This window comes from Panthera pardus, unplaced genomic scaffold, assembly GCF_024362965.1.
Source record: "Panthera pardus isolate Hobbes unplaced genomic scaffold, ASM2436296v1 HiC_scaffold_26, whole genome shotgun sequence".
In the NCBI taxonomy this organism is placed as follows: domain Eukaryota; kingdom Metazoa; phylum Chordata; class Mammalia; order Carnivora; family Felidae; genus Panthera; species Panthera pardus.
Genome location: NW_026526832.1, coordinates 32,269,374 through 32,291,007, shown reverse-complemented (window position 1 = coordinate 32,291,007; position 21,634 = coordinate 32,269,374). Strand labels below are relative to the sequence as shown.

At 51.5% G+C, this 21,634-nt stretch overlaps 1 long non-coding RNA gene across 2 annotated transcripts; it reads left to right on the top strand.

Annotated features, from left to right (window-relative positions):
- The first annotated feature begins 1,552 nt into the window (after positions 1–1,552).
- On the top strand, positions 1,553–13,749 carry LOC109268405 (uncharacterized). Of its 2 annotated transcripts, none has more exons than XR_008418104.1 (4): positions 1,553–1,856; positions 3,156–3,570; positions 9,110–10,685; positions 13,436–13,749. It is a non-coding gene; the product is annotated as an uncharacterized LOC109268405 (long non-coding RNA). The 2 variants fall into 2 exon arrangements; XR_008418103.1 differs by having other exon boundaries at positions 12,601–13,749.
- The last annotated feature ends 7,885 nt before the right edge of the window (positions 13,750–21,634 follow it).

The following is a 21,634-nucleotide window of genomic DNA, read 5'->3' as shown; positions in this document are numbered from 1 at the left end:
CATAACTGTTGGATTTTATAAAGTGTTATTTCTCTGAAGTGTTGCAGGCCCTTTTAGTGAGAAGCATAACGTTAACAGTTATCTGTTGCTGCCCAACGATATTCAAACCCAGTAGCTCTGAATGACGATAATTTATTTTCTCCGCTGTGCAGTTTGGCCTTGGCTAGCTCCTTTGGTCTGGGGCCACTCATGTCATTTGGCTGCTGTACCGGCAAGAGATGATTCAAGGTGACCTCACTCCCATTTCTGGCCGTGGGCTAGGCCTGTCAGCCAACAGGTCCCAGTTGTTCTCCGTGCGGCCTCTCCAGGAGGGTGGCCCAGCGTTTTTGCATCCCGGTGGCAGCATCCCATGACGGCTGCCCCCGAGGAGCGTCTCTGCTGGGCACGCTTGCTGTCACCCTGTTGGCCAAAGCAGGTCACATGACTAGCGCCGGAGCCAATGTGGGAGGGGCTAGGCCGGCAGGTGCCTCCAGGGGGTGGGCTTCACCGCGGGCGTTGAGACAAAGGTGTCGCACACGCCGTGTTCAGCTTTGGGCTGTGACAGAGGCCGGCGTGTCCATACACGTTTGGGTCTAGGAGCTGCTTCATCAGACCCATGTCCCCACGCGCTCTGTCATGACCGCCTGTCCCGTGCCTCATGGCTCTGGAGACACCCAGTAACTTGGCTGCCGGGGGAAGGAAGAATGTTGTAGACCTTCTTAAGTCAGGAGTTTGGCTTCACTACAGGAGGAAACCCCGAGACGCTAATTTCCTCTGGACCCAACGCCACCTCCTCTTGCAAGCTTTCCCACTGCATGTGGTGACTCCTTGCCACCAAGGGCAGAGTTATGGGGACTCCCTTGACCCGGCTCCCTCTCCCCTCCTCCCTGATGCCTATGAAGCCAGTGGGGGGGGGGGGCGGTGGAGGGGGCTGCAGTCTCTTTAGAGTTTTCTTTAGAAAAGCTAAGGTGCATAAAATCATCCCCTAATCGCCCAAAGCTTGGTTCTAACCCCCAGCTCTGGCCTTCTGTAATTTTTAGCATGCTCGTTATAGATCAAGGTTATACAGCAGAATGCCTCAGTCCCGAGTGTGGTTGGGTTTATGTGCTGTTTGGGAAGCGCTGGGTACTCCAGTCATGAACAGAACGGAGGACCCTTATGAGCAACTGCGGGGTAGTTAACATGACGGATGGAGAAGCATGGGGTGGTGTTTCCGCCTCCGGTCAGGTCACTGAGGAGAAAGGAAGGAGTGATTAAGATGGCTGGGTAATGCTTCTGGAACAGTTAGCCGCGGCAGGCAGGCCGGAGGCAAGTCCGCAGGGGCGGGGGAGGAGGGGCTGGAGAGTCAGGAAAGGGAGTGAGCTGCTTGGGAGGCGGCTCATTAACATGGAAATGAAGGAAGAGTGAGGCACTGACCTTGAACGGGAGGAGGGAGCTGGACAAGGGCCACCACGGAGAAGGTAATGGCACTGAGGGAGTCACTTGCAGTCCCTGTGCTCAAACATCAAGGTGGAACATGAATCTGAGCGTCGCCCTTCTCTAGCCCCTCACGTTGACTGATGACATTTTCTTGATCACCATTCTGCTAATGGAGGAGGGAAAATGAATGTCAGCTCGGTGAGATTCTACCTCAGATTAACCTTTGACTCACGGCCCTGGCTGGAATTGGATTTTTCCCTCCCCAAAGCTTCGAGCTGAGTCGACGCCTCCCAGAGGAGCTACAGGGACGCGGTCTTCGGTCCCTGTCCCAGAAGACTGCTTCTTCCACCGGGATGGGACAGAAAGAGCTGGAAGGTGGGATGGCCAGAGATCGGATGGCCCATGACCATCCTCCGCCTGGGCTCGGCTCTGCTCCCGCTGCCTGGACCAAAGTGCAGGTGAGATGGGGCGAGGGGCATTCCCTTCTCCGGGGTGTATCAACTAACTAGCCACTGCCACTGGCCTGGCCAACCAAGTGGCCGCCCTTGGTGAGCCATGCAGCGTCTGTATTAGAATCTCCTGGGGGTATGTTGGAAGTCCTTTTCCGGGCCCCATCCTGTACTTTCTGAGCAGAACATTCCTTCAGAGCTTTGGAACCTGCTTTTCTTTTTTCTAAGCTGTGGAAGTGACGCTTTTGCGTACGACCGCCGCTCTGGTGCACGCCTTGTCACTGACCCTTCCCTCTCACTCTGTCCCCTTCGCCTCGCTCAGTCTGGCACAGGGTCTCGGAGCGGCTGTGCAACACCGCGGGGCATGGCCCGCAAAGTCGGCTCTTCTCCCTGAACAGTGGAACCCGGGGCGGGTGCCTTGTGCCTCCTATCCATCCCCACTGTGAGAATAAGGCTTCTAGCCAACACTTCCTGGCTGCTGGGGAGGTGGGGGTGAGGAGTCTGGCGTTGGGGGGTGCAGTTTAGCCCCATAGACCAGGCCTCAGACCTGCCAGGTGCCTTTACATGAGCTGATCACACGAGGTAATCATGGGAGAGCTCCCAGCAGGGGCCATATCTGTGGTCCCAGCGGCTCCCACCTGCACTGGGACCCTCCCTAGGTCTCCTGGCAAATCGTCTGCCCCACGGGACTGCTCGTTTTTGACATTAGAGGGGTGTTTGCTGATGTATTCATTAGGCTTTTCCAGGGAAACACAACCAATAGAACAACAGAATCTATATATCTAAAGTTATACATAGAGACAGATTCTATCTATCTTTCTATCTATCTATTTATCTATCCATCCATCTATCATCTATCCATCCGTCCATCTATCATCTATCTGTCAAGATTTTAAGGAATTCATTCATGTATCGATGGTGGGGGCTGACAAGTCCCAAATCTGTTATAGGGCAAGTGGTATTTTGGAGATCCAGGTTAAAGGGGATGTTGCAGTCTTGAGTCTGAAGGCTGGAAAACAGACTGAATTTCTGTGTTGCATTTTGGAAGCCGAATTCCTTCTCTTGAGATACAGGGCTTTGCTCTAAATGTCTTCAACTGATGAGACGAGGCCCACCCGCCCTATGGAGGGTGAGCTGCTTTACTCAAAGTTTACTGCCGTCAATGTTAATCTCAACCCAAACTGCAACATCTAGACTAGTGTCTGGTCAAGCAACTGGACACGAGAATCTAGCCGAGTTGATGCACAAAATCAATCATCAAAGCTTGTTTGCTTTTGATCTTTGTTCTTTTTTTTTTTTAATCTCCAGTTCCTTCCGATCCCTGGATAGAAAAAAACATGGCTACTCTGGAGGAACGCGTTTAAAATGAAATCCCAGACTGAAATCAGTCTGCTGCCCCAATTCTGGTCAGAGGGGAAGAAAAGAGCCACTGAAGGCTGGTTGTCGTGGCTCCAGAGGGAGCACATGATTGCTGCCGTCTGGCCTTTGCAGAGAGCTGGAGAGTCTCTGTGCCTCGTTCTGCTCCAGAGCAAGCAGTTTTCTCTCCTTTGGTGCCAGAAGTGCTGATGAGCACATCTCTCCTCGGTGAGGAAGGGAAAGCTTGGACTGCGGGTTCTTTCGAGGATCTGAAGCTCTTGGTCCTGGTTATCTATTTCCACTTGGTGCTCTGAGAGATTAGCACCTTTCCTGCGAGCGGAGTGCAATTTCTGTGAATTCAGTCAAGGTACGTATTTTTTTGCGTGCGAGCGGCACAGAATCGCACTTAGCAATTTGTCACCTCTTCCAATGAAACCCGGTCTCTTGGCGGGAAGGGGATGGGTGGAAACTGCCATTAAGATGGGGGGACGGAAGCTGTGTGTTGCTGCTTCTCTGAAATCGGGCCCTGCGGCCTGAGCTGCAGGTCTGGATATGAAAGAAATCTGACTTTCTAAAAAAAACTTCATTTTTTTTTTCCTCGCTATGTGATAGCTGTGTATTTAGGGCAAAATTGTCTGGGGTTTTTGCAAAAACGTAAGCGTGTGGTTGCCCGCGGTGGCAGATAGGAAACGTGTGTGTGCCCCTGCCGTCCTGAAGCCTCTGGGGCCGTCTGTGAGACCACCAGCTTCCCACTGATCATGAATCCCTTTTCCGGTCCTGATGTCCCCATTTTGTAGATGAGAAAACCGAGGACAGATGACCAGCCTCAGGGTCCACCTATTTGACATCATGCTTCTTGGTGGTTAACACTGCATTCCAGTTTCATTAAAAACCCGCAGGGCTCCAGAAAAAGGTTTCGTGTCCGTGGCGTGGCTGACTGTGGGCCAGGGTCCCAGCTGGCTGTAGCATAGTTTTGTGATGACTTCCTTCTCCCGGCTTAGGTCTCAGGGCACTGCCTGCCTCTGTCTCTCCGAGGTTGCTGGGTGAATTGTGTCAGGACAAAGAAAGGGCTGGGTTCCCTGGCGCACTCCGGCTCCTGACATTGTTCAGTGAGCAAAATGGGAGACCAAATAAATCACAGGAATCATTTAGTACCGTGTGCCAGGCAGGTCCCTCAAATAGGACCCGCGGCGAATGGCCACGCTTGCTAGGAGGCTATTCCCCCGGAGAAAAGAGCTTTCCAAATATGCTGTTCTTTTCCTTCACTGCAGTACAGAATATTTGGAAAGTATAGATAAAAACTAACCTTGCCCAGAATCACGTCCTCTAAACGATGTCAGCATCTTGAGGTTATTGCCGGAGGTGCTGATGCTGGCTGGTGCCCGCTCGCAGGAGCTAAATGAAGGCGTTTATTCCCCATTTCAGTGGGGAATATATGTCACCGCATAGTGACGTCCCATTGGCAGCTTGAAATCAGTCACGGTGGGAGTATTCACATCACAGTAACTGGCACATAAACTAGGTTTTTTGCTTGCTTTACACGTATCAGTACTCACTTGGATATGGTCTTCCAGGTTTCTTTTCTATGTTCTAAGCAGAGCGTAACTACTTTTTTTTTTTTTAACGTTTATTTATTTTTGAGACAGAGAGAGACAGAGCATGAACGGGGGAGGGCCAGAGAGAGAGGGAGACCCAGAATCCGAAACAAGCTCCAGGCTCCGAGCCGTCAGCACAGAGCCTGACGCGGGGGTCGAACTCAGGAACCTTGAGATCATGACCTGAGCCGAAGCCCGCCGCCCAACCGACGGAGCCACCCAGGTGCCCCACTACTTTTTAATTTAACGTAACAACGCAAGCATTTCCTCCTGGTATAAAAAAAAAACAAACTTATAGCACCATTTTTTTTTTTTTTAAATAGAAGCAGAAGTCTTTATTGAATGGATGCATTATAAATTACTTAATGGTTCAAATTACTGGGCATATATATTGCTTTCGATTATTAGAAGTTGTGCCTCAACGAGCATATTTACGTATTAAGCGTCAATTTCCAAAAATAGACTTAGTGGGTAAACTGACACCACATTCTTTGGCTCCTGGTGAGTAGTGTCTCGTGTTTCCCTGAAGCGGAAAGCTTACTGCTCTGAGTTTCAGTGTCGTCTCTCCCGCTGTCTTGCCCACCAGCTCTTGAGTTCCTCGAAATCAGTGACCTGCGTTTTGCTCCTTATCCTTGGTACCTGGTGCAGTGCTGGGCTTATGGAAAATGCTCACTACATAGTTACGAATCAAAATGATGCCTCATTTATGCCTAACCAAGGTGTTCCAATGTTCCGTGCTGCCTGCATTCTCACCAAATCCTACAGGACGTCGAGAGGATCAATAAAGTCGGCCAAAAGAGGCAACTTCCGCTAGGAGGTGAAAAATGTTCTCTTGTTACTGTGCTTGTTTGCAAAAAGGACGTGTTGTAAGTGGAACGTACGAGAAGATAAAACGGCCTTGGGTGCCCTGGTGAATGCTTGGAGGAGCGTGGAGGTCTTAAAACATTGAAGAGAGCGAGCCCGGAGCCACCCCCAGGCCCCTCCAGGATTTCTTCCCTGATTTCTTGGGTATTCACTGAATGCTTCTTTGATACTTTAATATCTCCCCAATAGCTACCGTAGCTTTCAAACAGTCTGTCCCATCCAGGTGGCCAGGAGAGTCACAACCCCAGACACCTGAGAGCTACCGGGTAGAGGCCTCCCTCTTAGCCTCTTTCTCCCCTTGCTTACGGTCCATTAGATTTTTTTCTCAAACTTGGCCCTTGACTTTGCTTCCTAGTTTCCTCTCCTCTTGGTCTCCGAGATTTCCCGTACGTGAGCCTCACGGTTCTCTATCACAACAGGGAGGGCCCGACAGATCTGAGTTTGAATCCTGGTCTTGCCATTTACTAGTTGTTTGACCTCTGTCAAGGGATTTAACTCTTGGGGTCTCCGTTTTATGATCCGTAAAATAGTTTCGTGGTGATGAGAAAACCCAACGAGCTCTCAGCGTGTATTAGGCATTCAGTGAAAGGAAGCGTTACTGTTTTTCTTGGCCAAGGAATTGGGGTTGTACTCACCTTCTGATATTTTTCCACTTTGGCTACCTTGAGTAGAAACTCCCATCATAGCCCCCTACCCTGGCTTCAAATCCAGACTTCCCTTCCTCCCTCCTGGCTCCCCATCCGGTCTGCTTTTGTATCAGGCAGATCGTACCTTTGGCTTCTAGTGGTTTCATCCATGTGAGTTTGGCTTTGAAGCCAACAACGACTGGGTTAAGAGATCTTCTTAAAGGAAGGCATAATACTCATCTTCTTAAAGGAAGGCATAATACTCATCTTCTTAAAGGAAGGCATAATACTCATCTTCTTAAAGGAAGGCATAATACTCTCTTCTTCAAAAAATTTATTAAAAGAATTTTTTTTTTTAACATTTATTCATTTTTGAGAGACAGAGAGACAAAGGGGCAGAGAGAGAGGCAGACACAAAATTCGAAGCAGGCCACAGGCTCCGAGCTGTCGGCACAGAGCCCGATGCGGGGCTCGAACCCACAAACTGTGAGATCACGACCCGAGCCAAAGTCGGACGCTTAACCGACTGAGCCCCCCAGGCGCCCCTCTTCCAATAATTTCTATTAACAATCTGATTTCAGTTTCCTGACCTCTTTGAACTCGGAATGAAGTTCTGGACCCAGCTTCCTGCAAGGATTGAGCACAGTCGGCTGGAACCAGGGGACCCTTTTACCTTCACCAATGCCACATTGCTGCCTTGTCCTGTTTCTTGGTGGAGATTTACATGTTTTTCATGCTGTCTCACTCAGTTTCCTCCGTCACCCGGTGGATTGTTCTTCGTTTACAGATGAAGAGCCTGACGTCCAAGGCAACTAAATGAGTTGTCCAAGGTCGCTCAGGAAGGAGGAGGGCTGGAGTCGAACCCTGTCTTTATGCCTCCACAACTTGTACTCTGTCTACCGTGGGCCTTCTCTGCATCCCAGTTTCATTATTTACCCCATGAAAACAGAAAGACTCTGTCGCATCAGATAGCTGTGAAGAGCCAAGCAGGAGGCATCCGTGTGGCTCTGGACAAAGTTGGTCAGAGCCGTTCAGAGCAGTTCTGACTATCTTGGGTAATCAGTGTCTAGACCGATCTTGTCACCAGGCAGGGCCGGAGGGATGGAGACCAGGTGGGGAGTGACTGTGTGGGGCCGTAGAACTAGGGGTGACACACAGGTCAAGTGAGGAAAGCCAGTCGAAGACGGGCCACGGTCTCAGATGCCCCGATGTGCACTACTCAGGGGTGACTGGAGGTAATAAACGACGCCTTCTCTGTATTGACTGCCAACTGGGTTGTCTATAGTGACGCTAAAATGAACTATTTAGTAAATCTAACCCAAATGGACTCCTGCTCACCAATTACCGGCCCCATTAACTTAGCACAAGTTTTCAACCTGTTTTGTACAGCTGATATAAAAGGGCCTCTGGTGACGGTAGGTGAGGTCTCCAGCAAAGTCTCAGAGTGGTGCTTCATGGAGATTCTTCCTGCAGTAACATCCCGAGTCAATCATGGACTTTCCGAGCTACTGAAGGAGCCCATCAGAAGCCATCTGAATGCGGGTGCGCCCCCTGGTGCGAGGTCCAGGCTTCCAGGGTGGGGGGCAGTCTAGCCGCGCTCCTTCCAGAATGGAGGCTAGACCAAGCTTATCTGTCTTGGCGGCACAGGCCAGGGTGAGGTGCCCACCGCAGAAACACTCTGAAAGTGGCAACCCAGCGTCCCCGCCAAGCTCGGCTGTACCCCAGCCGCCCTCGCCTGCCCTTGAACTAACTAATGCGTCCGCCTGGAGAACTGCGTGTCCCCGGTGAAAAATCTGTTAGCCTTTGGGCTCCTCTCCTAAATCCCTTTGTGGTCTGGCTGACTCCTGGGTTCTTGCAAAGGGGTCGAAACGTGTGCAGCCCAAGCCCCTGCTTTCTCGAGACGCGCGTGGCGAAGCGTGGGGGTGGTCTGTGCCGTGGCGAGCGTGTCCCCGCGCCACTGGCTGGGCGGCCGCGCTCCTTCTGTCGAGGGCGGTGGCAACGGCGTTCTGGGTGGGAGTCCGGCGCAAAGAACCCACACCCTCCCTGGAGCCTCCTTCCTTCCTCCGCCACTCCGCGGGGTCGCCCCCCAGCCTCCGAGTCTTGTTTCGCGTATTGGGACCACGTGCACGTGACGCGTTGCGAGCGGAGAGTCCCCCGCGGACGACACAGTTCTGCTTTCTTCCGCTCAGCTTACGAAATACGCGGGCAGTTTCCCGGGCCTGCGGTGAAACCGAGAAGGGGAGGGGCGCCTGGGCAGTTCCGTCGGTTACGTGGCTCAGGTCGTGAGCTCACCGTGGTGCGCGGGTTCGAGCCCCGCTTGGGCTCTGTGCTGACAGCTCGGAGACTGGAGCCCGCTTCCGATTCTGTGTCTCCCTCTCTTTCTCGCTCTCTGCCCTTCCCCAGCTCGCACTTTGTCTCTCAAAAATAAATAAATGTTAAAAAAAACCAAAAAACAAAACAGAGAAGGGGAAATGCAAAGGCTTCTGGGCCTGGGAGGCCCGGAGGAGTCAATGAATGTCTGTAGCCCTGCGTGGGTGCGCAGCCTGGAGCGCGCAGAGCGAGCATCTGGGGCGTCCACACCGCCCAGGAATCCGCAGGGCAGCCTGTGCCCTCTGCCTGGTGCCGGCGTAACCCGGCCTCTCCCGGAACTCACCGTGGCCGTGCAGGGGAACACGCTCCTTGCCGGAACGTGAGCCGGGCTATGGTGCCCTGATGTTTCCCCTCCTGTTTCTGGCTTCAAGGGAAGGGCCGGGGGGATCGCAGAATGCTGAAGGGACAGGCAAGGACCCCCTCCCACCTGTGTGTCCTTCCCTGCCCGCAGATGGTGGCAAGATCCTGCATGCCGTGACTCCTCCAGGGTGGACGCCAGGCTTCTTCATCTGAGCGTCCTAGTGCCGAGCCCGGGGCAGGCCCTTCTGAAGGCCACGTCTGCCCACCCGGGCCCTGGCAGCGGGTCCCCCTGGGCTCCCAGTGGAATGAGCCAGAACCTGCTCACTGGGGTCAGCAGGCCCGGGCTCAGTCACCGGGAGCTACCTCTAGGGTTAAGACCTGTGCTGCCCGCTGGTCCTCTCAAACTAGGTCTCTTCCTGTGCACCGATGAGAAAAATCAGGGCTGCAGCCTTCCGGGATGTACTAAAGAGGAAACGAGATGGTGTCTGTCACTGCCCTGTAGGGCGCCTGGGACAGAAACAGGCACCCAGCAAAGGTAAGTGGGCTCCCTCCCTTCTGTCTCCCTCCTTTTGTTTCTAGGTTTTCCATACTCGCGAACTGTTCTGTCTCCGGGAGGAGTGAACACAGCACTGGGCTTCGAGAATGAGCGCCGGGATTTTCCTGCAGGATTTGCCTCCTTCCAGCCTCCTCACTTGGAGCGAAGCCCTCCCGAGAGGCAGCCCAGAGGACTCCTCCAGGACGTGGGGCCTGGCCTCACACTGCGGAGTTGAAGTCTCGCTCTCCAGTGCTTTGCTGGGCGGTCGCACTGCCCCTCTCTCTGTTTCTTCGTCTGCGATACGAGAAGGACCACGGTTCCCGTTTCCTTGGGTTGTCGTGGGGATCGGAGGAGACCGAAGTACCTGTGAAACGCTTGGTGAGACTCCGTAAGGTTGAGCTACTTCTTCCTCATCTGCAAACTAACGTGGGGATCATACTCCCGACCGTGGCCGCGCTGAGAAGACCAGCAGGCCGAGTAAAGAGTGTGAACACGCCTTTGGAGTCTGCAGAATATGCTATACATACAGGAGTCATTGTTACGCCGCCCTCGGAGCCTTTCCGGTGGCCTCTCGTGGACCATGTGCTCTTCCAGCGGAAACGACAGCTCCAACTTTGTGTCCCCACGAACTTCTCTTTTAGCGTCTGTAACTCCGATTGGCCTTTCTGTTCACACGCCTGACCCCTCACTCGATTGTACTCTCCTTGTGCTAAAGGAACGCATCCGGTTCGTTCCCGTACCCCCAGCGCCCAGCCAAGGGTGCGCAATAAATGTCCACAGAATGAGGGGCGCCTGGGTGGCTCAGTCGGTGAGGTGTCCGACTTCGGCTCAGGTCATGATCTCGCGGTTGGTGAGTTCGAGCCCCGCATCAGGCTCTCCGCTGTCAGCACAGAGCCTGCTTCGGATCCTCTGTCTCCCTCTCTCTCTGCCCCTCCCCTCCCCAAAAGTAAAGAAAGATTAACAAAAATATATCCGCAGAACGAATCTAGGACTTCAAAGGGACAGAGGTTGACCAGAAAGCCCTTGCCCCTAGCTCTGCTCCTTTATAATTTACTGATATTTCCCTCTCTTTGGGGAAGAAGGGAAATCTCATTAGATCGTGAGCATGTTAGTCTGGATATGGGTACAAACAGCTGTACAAGACCCAGCATTGGCCCGGCTGGGCCGTGAGCAGAGACCCTGATATGACGTGGTGAGTTTTCCTCTCCTGTTTCCTGCTTCGAGGTGGGGGGCTGGGGGGGGATTCTGATTTGTTTGGTTTGCACTGGAAATAATAGAGGTGGTAGGGGGCTGTGGGTTCTGGGTTGGTTGGTTTGCATTTGAAAGTCAGGCTCACTGGAGAGCTGTGGGACTGTCTCTAGAATCTGCCAACCCTAGGAGGGGAGGGGAAGTTCCTCCAGGATCGGCAAGGCCCCAAGAGGTCAAAGCATCAGAATACAGAAGTTGCTAGAAGCCTGGGGTAGAAGAAATCTTATTTGGAAATGCTTGATGAGTGACATATAGAAAACAAGCGTCTGCAGTCACATGCCATTTCCTGTCTGGCTTTTGGGGCCTGGTGTGGCCAGATCAGGGCAGGCACCATGGAAAAACGGCAGGGACATTTGAGCATCAGACGTGGTACCTTGGGAACGCTCGCTAGCATCTGGGGGTGTGGGGGATGGGTGCGCTGAACTGTGTGTCTAGTCTCTAGGTCTTGGTTGTGGGTTATCGGAGAAGAAGAGAAGGAAATCTTTCCCTGTGCGCAGAACTCTCAGGGCAAGCCCCTCCCCTGTGGGACAAAAGCGCAAATCCCTCCTCAAGAGGGAGAGGAAGAGAGAGACGTGAGGATGTGCCATGGCAATGGCTTCATCCGAGTCGTGGAGGACAGTGGTGCCTTCCTTCCTTCCCTCCTTCCTTTCCTCCCTCACCCTCCCTTCCTCCTTCCCTCCCTTCCTCTGTCCCTCCCTTCCTCCCTTCCCTCCCTCCCTTCCTTCCCTCCCTCCCTTCCTTCCCTCCCTTCCTCCCTCCCTCCCTTCCCTCCCTCCCTTCCCTCCCTCCCTTCCTTCCCTCCCTTCCTTCCTCCCCTCCCTCCCTCCTTTCCTCCCTTCCTTCCTTCCTTCCCTCCCTCCCTCCCTCCTTTCCTCCCTTCCTTCCCTCCCTCCCTCCTTTCCTCCCTTCTTTCCTTCTCTCCCTCCCTCCTTTCCTCTCTTCCTTCCTTCCCTCCCTCCCTCCTTTCCTCCCTTCCTTCCCTCCCTCCCTCCTTCCCTCCCTCCCTCCCTTCCTTCCTTCCTTCCCTCCCTCCCTCCTTCCCTTCCTTCCTTCCTTCCCTCCCTCCCTCACCCCTTCCTCCCTCCCTTCCTTCCCTCCCTCCCTCACCCCTTCCTCCCTTCCTTCCTTCCTTCCTTCCTTCCTTCCTCTCTCACCCCTCCCTCCCTTCCTTCCCTTCCCTCCCTCCCTTCCTTCCCTTCCCTCCCTCCCTCCTTTCCTCCCTTCCTTCCCTTCCCTCCCTCCCTCCTTTCCTCCCTTCCTTCCCTCCCTCCCTCCTTTCCTCCCTTCCTTCCCTCCCTCCCTCCTTTCCTCCCTTCTTTCCTTCCCTCCCTCCCTCCTTTCCTCTCTTCCTTCCTTCCCTCCCTCCCTCCTTCCCTCCCTCCCTCTCTCCCTCCCTCCCTTCCCTTCCTTCCTTCCTTCCTTCCTTCCTTCCTTCCTTCCTTCCTCTCTCACCCCTCCCTCCCTTCTTTCCTTTCCCTCCCTCCCTTCCTTCCCTTCCCTCCCTCCCTCCCTTCCTTTCCTTCCCTCCTTCCTTCCCTCCCATCTCCTTCCTTCCTTCCTTCCTTCCTTCCTTCCTTCCTTCCTTCCTTCCTCCCTTCCAAAATGTGATTGCTTGCTGAGTCAGTGGGTGCTGGGATGCAGGTGTGAACAAGGGGCGCCCCTTGCCTCAAAGGGCTCCCCAGCTAATCCACAACAGAAGCAAATAAATGCACCCGGCAGTCGGTTGGGCGGGGGGCAGGGGAGAATGGGTGAATTAGAGGTGGTGGGGCCGTCTCTGAGGCTCTGAGACCCTTCTTCTCCGTTGTTCGGTTGGTCTCCTGGCCTCACTGTGTGTGGCTCTTTGACTCCATCATCCACAGATCTCTGTGGACGCCAAGCTCAGTGTTGAATGGCACGAGAACTGGCTAGTTTGCCGTCAGAGACGAGGTCCGCTCACCAGGGCCCCTTTGTAATCAGCGCTGAAATCTGACCTGCACGGGAGACCCTGTCCTGAGCACGCTTCTCTTCCACGCCCGTGTGTCAAGGTCCATGGCCTCCACTGAGCTTAAACACACACGTGTGTCTCAGCTCCCTGCCCCGTCAGCTGGAGGCCAAGGGAGCCCCTCTAGAGACTGGACACTGCTGAGAGCCACAGGCATGGTGGGACCGTCTCCTGGGGGGGGGCCTCGGTCCGTTCGCCAGGGTCAGTACCACCCTCTTCAAACCCAATTGCTTATTGACCTGCCTTCCAGCTCCTTTGGGCCACCTCGAAGCCACTGAGGCCAAAATGACAAGCATAAAGATCGTAGCTACAAAGGGCTAGGTTAATAACAACTCTACTGACTTAATACTACTTGAATAACCCTTTACTATCTACAGGCCATATTTATCGCCGGTATATCCCCTACACCTCACCAAAAAACCCACGAAGTGCGTATTTACTGTTATTTCCCCCTCTGCGAAGTGGACTTTATCAGGATGTTTTGTGGCTTGTCCGCGATCGCAGAGCCAGCGACGGAAGGTGACGTTTTCCTGCCGTCAAGCTCAGTGGTCTGGACACTACTCCCCTAAGTTACTGCAAATGAATGGCCTATAGGACTTTCCAGAGCAGCTCCGTTTGAGGGTTGTTTATTGGTGGAAAAACAAAACGGCGTTTCAGGACCAGATCTTTTGGGGAAACACTCTTCGCACATAATGAAATGATTTTCTTTACAGTGGGTTCTTTAGAGCCTTTCCCTTGTCCGTCCTCAAGCCGTCCATGCGACCCTGTGGGACCTAAGCTGGCAGGAGGGCCTCCGAGGTGGCGTGGAAGCTGAGAAGAATTGCACAGAAGAGGCCGCGGCACAGAATCGAGCCCCGAAGGGAAACATACCAGCGTCGTTAACACATGAAGGTCAAATCCAGGCTGCTCAGTGTGCATCCAGAGCTCCTGAGTCGCCGGGCCAAGGCGGACCTCCCCCCTGCTTGGCCCCGGCTGCCGACGGTGCCCAAGATGCCGGGAGCCGGCTGTTCTCTTACTAAATTAGGCATCTATTGGGGCGCCTGGGTGGCTCAGTCGGTTAAGCGTCCGACTTCGGCTCAGGTCATGATCTCACGGTCCGCGAGTTCGAGCCCTGCGTCGGGCTCTGTGCTGACCGCTCAGAGCCTGGAGCCCATTTCAGATTCTGTGTCTCCCTCTCTCTCTGCCCCTCCCCTGTTCATACTCTGTCTCTCTCTGTCTCAAAAATAAATAAACGTTAAAAAAAAAATTTAAATTAGGCATCCATTTCGTTTGGCCGTCCGCGTTTTGAGAAGCTGTGGGGACAATCCCTGTGGTCCTCTGCTAGACGAGGGAGGCCCGGGGAAGTTGGTGGTGGCCAAGGATAACAAAAAGAAAAAGGGAGTGACTTTGTGGGAGAATGGCTCTCAAAGCACTTCTGTTTTTGTCTCGGGGAAGGTCGCGAGGGAAATGAGACAAGATTAAAAGGGAAAGACGGCCTATCTTCTCTGATGGATTCTTGAATAATTTCCAGCAAACTTCGTTCTCCTCACCGTTGGTGTTTGGGGGGAGGTGGTGCGGGGCCCATGACGGAGACCCGACCTCTTGGTGAACGTCCGAAATGAGAGTGGGTCCAGTTCGCTGGTCACCACAGTGGAGGCAGGTTGTCCCGTGGCAGCTACAGGGACTCCTCCTCAGCTGGGCAGGGCCTTCCTCTGAGTGGCCAGCTTCTACCTCGTCCGCTCATTCGTCAGCCTCCTGGGGTTCAACCTGCCCATCCCTTTTAGTAGCTAATCACCTTTCGCTCTATTAGCATTTTTTTTTTTTAATTAAAAAAATGCTTTTAATGTTTATTTATTTTTGAGAGAGAGCGTGAGCAGGGGAGGGGCAGAGAGAGAGGGAGACACAGAATCCGAAGCAGGCTCCGGGCTCCCAGCCGTCAGCACAGAGCCCGACGCGGGGCTCGAACTCGCGAACCGCAAGATCATGACCTGAGCCGAAGTCGGAGGCTCAACCGACCGAGCCCCCCAGGCGCCCCGTCAGCAATTCTTTATATTAACATTGCCTGGCTCCGTTTTCTGCTGTCGTGCCTCACCTCTGCATGAATCCTGACTGACACGGGTCATCGCAGTCTTTGAGCTTGTTATCTTTTCCTGGTGGACCCACTCTTGGCATCATAGTGAAATTGCTCTCCTCTCTGAGAGTGCTTGTTTGCTTTAAAGCCGAAAAGTTACTTGGTTTTACGGTCGTGTGGTGGGTCCATCTTTTTTTGGGTTAGTATTTGCTTGAATTTGTTTTCTTTTGGCTTACCCTCCACTTTCTGCATCTTTGTTTTTAAGGTGTGTTTGTTGGTAACTAACATACAGTTGCAATTTGTTCATTCTGGTCCTTGGGATGTTGGCCTTTCTGGGGTTCTGTCGGGAAGCTGGGTGTTCCGAGGGCCTTTGTCTTTGAGAGTCTTGAAATCTCTGAGCTTTCAGGTCAATCACCAAAAGGTGCCAAGAGCGAGAACCATCTCTCCTGGCTTCCTTTCTCTTCAGGCTTTTAGCTCCTGAAATCCTTGCTTCCTTAGTGGGCTTCCAATATGTTTAGATAGAAAAATTTTTGTCTCGCTTTTGTAATTGTCTTGGAAGGAGGGTTGTTATGAAACAAGTTCATCTGCCATAGCTGCGAGGGGGAATCTGGAGATATTCAGGCAGGAAAGTAGATTGGTTTCTTTAAGAAACTGGCTGGACCTAGGGGCACCTGGGTGGCTCAGTGGGTTGAGCATCTGACTTTGGCTCCGGTCATGATCTTGTAGTTTATGAGTTCTACCTGTGCATCAGGCTCTGTGCTGACAGCTCAGAGCCTGGAGTCTGCTTCAGATTCTGTGTCTTCCTCTCTCTCTGTCCTTATCCCGCTCTCTCTCTCTCTCTCTCTCTCAAAAATAAATAAACATTTAAAAAAATTGAAAAAAAAAAGAAACCGGCAGAACCTAAAGAAGCACCCCAAACAAGACAAAGGGAGGTGAAGCATATGTCACCCAGAGCACTCCCAACCCATGCTGGGAGCACCTCACTCAGGAGGTGAAGAAATGTCATGCCTATTTTTTTTTTTAAGTTTATTTATTTTTTTTGAGAGAGAGCCAGAGCACAAGCTGGGGAGGAGCAAAGAGAGAGAGAGAGAGAGAGAGAGAGGGAAAATCCCAAGCAGGCTCCACACCGTCAGCGAAGAGCCAGACGTGGGGCTCAGTCCCATGAACCGTGAGATCACGACCTGAGCTGAAACCAAGAGTCAGATGCCCAACAAACTGAGCCACCCAGGCGCCCCTGTAATGCCTGTTAAGAACTGATAAAAGATGGGAGCCTTAGGTCCACGGGGGGTGAATGCTTGATTGAAATGAGGGAAACAGGGGAAGGTGGGGGTGGTCCATGGAAGCACCCCAGCCACTGCTATGTCAAGAGAAGCTGATGGAAGGCAGCCATGGCCAGAAGCCTCTGATGCTGGAATAAATATCTGGAATCTCTGCGAAGGGACCCCCAGATTGAATTGACTCGATGATTAAAAAAACGTTTACACAGATAGTTGGAGCTTGGTATTTCTGTAGTTGTAGTTGTATTTCTTTGCGTGCTGCTCTGTATCCTATTTTTATTTAAGTTTTGGATAATTGTCAGTTATTCTGCTACAGGGCCTGGCACGTAGAAAACCTTAGGGGCGCTAGCGGGGGGAGCCCTGAGCATGATTGCATTTGCCCCAAATTCAGTGGTTTAAGCAGGAGCAAACTGGAGTCCGGTGGGGCTCTTACCTTTGGTGAACATTGTCTTTCCCGTGGAAAGTGCCGGTTATTTAAGCAATTTCCACACCCAACGTGGGGCTCGAACTCACGACCCCAAGATCAAGAGTTGCAGGTTTTACGATCTGTGCCAGCCAGACGCCCCTGTGTTTTGTTAACAAATGTGAGTTCCCCATCTTTGCCCCTTTCTCACGGAGAACGTAAATCCCGCAAAGCCAGGTGGAGTTCAAGAGTGTGCTGTTTGCCCCTGACGAACACAGGACTGATAGATTTACGTCTAAAAGACCCCTTAAAGGAGTCAGGTCCAGAGTCAAGTACGGGACAGTCACCCAGCCCAATAATAAGTGAAGGACAGAGGATGATACCAAAGGCCATTCTGTTTCCGCGGTCTGATTGGGAACAGGGCTGGCCCTGGGAGCAAAGGGGAGGGGACCCATTTCGGGGTTCTCCCTAAACCATCCGAAAACAGCTTCTGAGCTATGGCCCAGAGTGCGAGCAGTGATGTGGGAGAAACGTACAGCCTCTCCTGACTTTTCATTTCATTTGGTTCTATAATCATCCTAATAACTACCACATCCCGAGTTCTCTCTCTGTGTCAGGCAATGTTTTACGTATATTAGCTAACTTTCCCTCCGTCACACAGCTTTCTAGTGTCAGAATTAAGATTCATAGCCCGGCAGTCTGGCTCCAGCCCCTGCCCTCGTGCTCTGTTGCCTTTTTCTAGGCAAATTTGCTTCGTCTTCGATGGTGGTTCACCTCCAACTCGGTGAACTTGCCCCAAACCGAAGCCCCCCTTCCCCTGCCTCCCGGACCTGCTGCCGTGACGATTTCAGGTTCTGCTACTTCTTCCCACGTGGAAAGCGGGAGTTGTCCTGGGCCTCTGCTGGTCACTGCACGACTCACGTGAGACACACCCCAGTTTGTATCGATCGGATCCCTCAGGTCTGCCTAAAATTTTGTGTCCTCATCCAATGCTAACTGCCTGCTCCTTCCTCCGTCCCTTCCTGCCTGGACTGTTGCAGGAATTAGCAGCCCGCCCGTGGGCCCTCTGGCTCCAGTTCCCCTGGCCTCCACCTGCTCGCCTTGCCTGGTCCCTTCATGCCAATCTCCTGTTTAAAAAGCCTCTGATGGCCCTCTCCAACCCTGCTAGAACCTGAGGAGCAGTGGCTCTAGAGTTAGCCAGGTTGTGAGTCCCAGCTTCACCACTTTTTAAAAATGTTTTATGTATTATTTTTGAGAGAGAGACAGAGCACAAGCGGGGGGAAGGGCAGAGAGAGAGGGAGACGCAGAATCCGAAGCAGGTTCCAGGCTCTGAGCTGTCAGCACAGAGCCCGACGTGGGGCTCGAACCCGTGAACCCTGAGATCGTGACCTGAGCCAACGCTTAACTGACCGAGCCACCCAGGCGCCCCGAATTGTATGATATTTTCAGCCCAATTTCTTGCATATCCCCCATAAAATTTCCCTGTTTTAGCCACCCTAAACCTCATCACTCCACGATTCATCAGCATTTAGACTCAGGGTCCACTTTTTTTTTTTTTTTAAAGATAGTCCTTTCCCCATATTCCATTCAATATGGTTAAACCATATTGAAAGAAGCAAGAGTGAGAAAAAAGGATCCAGGAGTCGTGAATTCTAGGGTGACTAAAAGTCCTCCGGCTGCGCTAGCATAAGATTGGGGTCCGAGGAGGCACACAGTTCCTTTTCAGTCCTGTGTCTCTCCTCCTCGCACACGCCTGGAGCTGAGTGGGGAACGTTGCGGGTGTGGACTGAGAAATGGATTCAGCTGGAAGCAGATAACATTTAATAGGGGCAGAGAAGCTCTCCAACAGCCAGTGTTTATTGCTTATTATGTATGTATGTGGCAGGGCTGTGCTGACACTTGAGACACATTATCTCTCTCTTTCAACCTTCAAGACACATCTGTGAGATGCTGCTGTCACTCTCTCCATTTTACAGATTGGGAGACTGAGATTTAGGGAGCGAAGGGACTTGTCAGGATTTGAACCCAAGCTGTCTGATGCAGGAATCTATTATTTATTATCTTTGAAATATTCTCCAAAACCCTGCTGGACAAAGGGGGCCGATTAGATGAGTGGATTTCAAGTTTTTACCTTGATACACAGTAAAAAAATACATTTTATGTTGTGACCATGGTACACACACACACACACACACACACACACCCTCCCCACACAGACTCACACACATACACACAAACACCCTCCTTACACAAATACACATATGCACACACACGCTCTCCTCACACATCTCACACATGTGCATGCACACACACAGGTATGCTGACATATATTTACATATCCACATCTAAAAATGTACAACACAAAAGTTTCACAAAATAATAATTGCTCTTTCTCTGTGTTTTCTATTAGATTTCTATCTTATTGTAAAAAAAGCTAATTTGTAACCCGCCAGATTTGTAGGTGGTGACCTTCACGTTGAAAACCAGCAAATTAGAAGATTTTTAGCTCCTTTTCAGGTCATTGGATCCTTGTGTATCTTTATGTCTTGGAAACCCCATAAGGTTTATCTCGTCCATTAATCATTCTGGGAAATACCTTCTCATCCTGTGAGACGTAAACATTTAGCATCACATGGTTATAATATCTTAGGGTATTGTGTTGTAGAAATTATTAAAAATGTATTTTGTAGAGGTTTTTTTTTTGGTGTTTTGTAACAGGAGAATTTGCTTTTATTTCTCTTACCAGAAGAAATTGTATTATACTGATCATTTCCATATGTACTTTTCAAGTTGCTTGGCTGGGTTAACTTTTTTTTTTCTTTAAGTTACAAGGGCATTGTATTCAAATAAAAGGAACAACCATAATAGTATTAATTAGGAGAGCAATAAGGCTTTGGTCGCCATGCAAATGAGCATAATTGAAACAGAATTGCAGTTTGCAAATGGATTTTGAAACTTTCGTGGAAGAACTTGGATAAATATTCTCAGAGCTAAAGCAACTGCAGTCTGTATATGTAAATGAGATCAATTAATTTTAGCAGGGCAAATGAGACAGTCAATGATTTTCAAAATCTAGTAATTCGGTAACCATTAGTTTCATTAGTCTTTCTGTTTTAAACTTAATTATTCAAATATAGAACCAGATGGAAGTGTAATTTATGGCGAACTCACCCTTAAGTTAATCACAGGCGAGCCTTTCCTCCTACGGATGGAAGAACTGAGGATGGAATTGTAAACGATCAGTGCGGGACGTGGAATCTTCTGGTCATGGCTTGTTGGGGTCCACTTGGGCGAGAGCGTAGGATAAGAGAAAACGGTCATGGACTGAGACCAGAGTTTGGAACTCAGCGTTGAGTCTATCTTAGCATGGGCTGTGAGGAGGCAGCTTTCTTAGATCTAAAGGACCTCAGTTTCCTCATCTCTTAAATTAGGAAGTTATACCTGTATTGCACTCAGAGCCGCCGTGAGGACAAAATGAGGAAATATGTGTTGTCATTACGTAAGCGAGAGGCATGGGGGATCAGAGACGTTGAGCCACCTGCCTCGCGTCCCAGAGCTAGAAAGACATGGAGGTTCCCATCCAAGGCTGTCGGGTTCCAAGTGCTGAGCTTTATTTTTCTGAATCAAGGCCTTTATACCGTGTGGATGCAGCCAGTGGTCCAAGGTGGGCTTTTTTTTTTTTTTTTTTTTGCAGACAAGTGTACATTTCACCGCAGATTCTATTTCACTCCGGGGAAGTAGCAAATATGAATTGGTTTACGGTGGTTGGAACTTCTTTCTCAGAGTCTAGGAGGCGGGTCAGCAGGAGGATCGTAGAGCGGCAGAGAATCATCTGACCCCCAATAAGGAAAAAAACATCGGGGTGCAAGGGATCAGGAAAGGTACATGACTTTCCTGGCTTCCTACAGGACATCCCCCCCTGGGATGTCCACCCTGACCTTAGCTTCTCTGTGTCCCTGGCATAGAACGCCTCAGGGTCCCTTCCCTGCCTTCCCCTCCCCTCTGCAATCACTCCTCCTCTTGGGGCCCCCACCCCCTTCCCTTCTGCCTCCCATCCTCCAGGCTGAACCTCCCTGAGGGTCCTGTTTGCCTTTTCCACCGCTGTGGGCAACGGTCCCTGCCTCACAGCACTCCCCTCCCACGCCCGCTGCCATGGGCACGTCAGCACCCTCAGGTTCTCCACCTGGTGTCACTGTCCCCGATCAGGCCCTTGATAGCTCTTCTGTGAGCTCTTCCCCTAGGGTTCATGGACTCCTGCCTCCTGTCTCTGGTCTCTGCCTGCTGCCAGCCGCTCGGCATATTTGGCCAGATTAGGTGACCCGGGGAAAGGCTCCGATCCTGGCCCTCCGGTTGCAAACTCTCAGTCTCCTCTTGCGTGTTGGTCAAACGCTGTGGCAATCTGGTGCCGAGCTCCTTTCCTAAGCTGTTTTCTGTGGCTCATCTTCAGAAACCATCTGCCTTTTCTCCCTTCTGAGGATACACACGCATGGGGGTGACGGCCTCCTCCGAGGGCTGGGAGCTCGAGGACGCTCAGTCCGTCGTGTTCGTCTCTGGGTCTCTCCTGCACAGCCCAGCGCCTGGTGAGGGGCTGCTGTTCAGAAAGCTCTGGTTAAGTGGCTCCCCGGTAGGCCTGACCTCGCCCTCCCTACGCCTCAGAATCTTCATGCAGTTTCAAACCTTTTTCAATTTCTTCTTCTTCTTTTTAACGGAGGGGAATTTAATTTTTTGCGAAATGTATCGTATCTGGTAAAGAGTATAAAAAGCATATGATGAGTAGTTAATGATGACAAGTTGGAGACCGTGTACCAATCGCCCAGGTTGAGACAGGCCATGACCGGCACCTTGGAAATCCTCTCTCTGCTCTTTTTGGATACGCTGTTTCTGTTTCTTTTGTTCAGTTTCATCTCTGCCACCCCTCAAGGAAGCCACAGTCCTGAATCTTGTGTTAATCACTGTCCCATGTTTCTTTAAGTGGCTCACCAGTTATGAATAACCCTGGATAAGAAACAGTTGTGTTGCTTTGTCTGTTTTTCAACTTTTATTTTATTTTATTTTATTTTATTTTATTTTATTTTAATTTTAAAGAGAGAAAGAGACAGAGAGGCACAGGGAGAGGGAGGGAGAGAATCTTAAGCGGGCTCCACGCTCCGTGCAGAGCCTGATGCAAGGCTCAGTCTCGCTA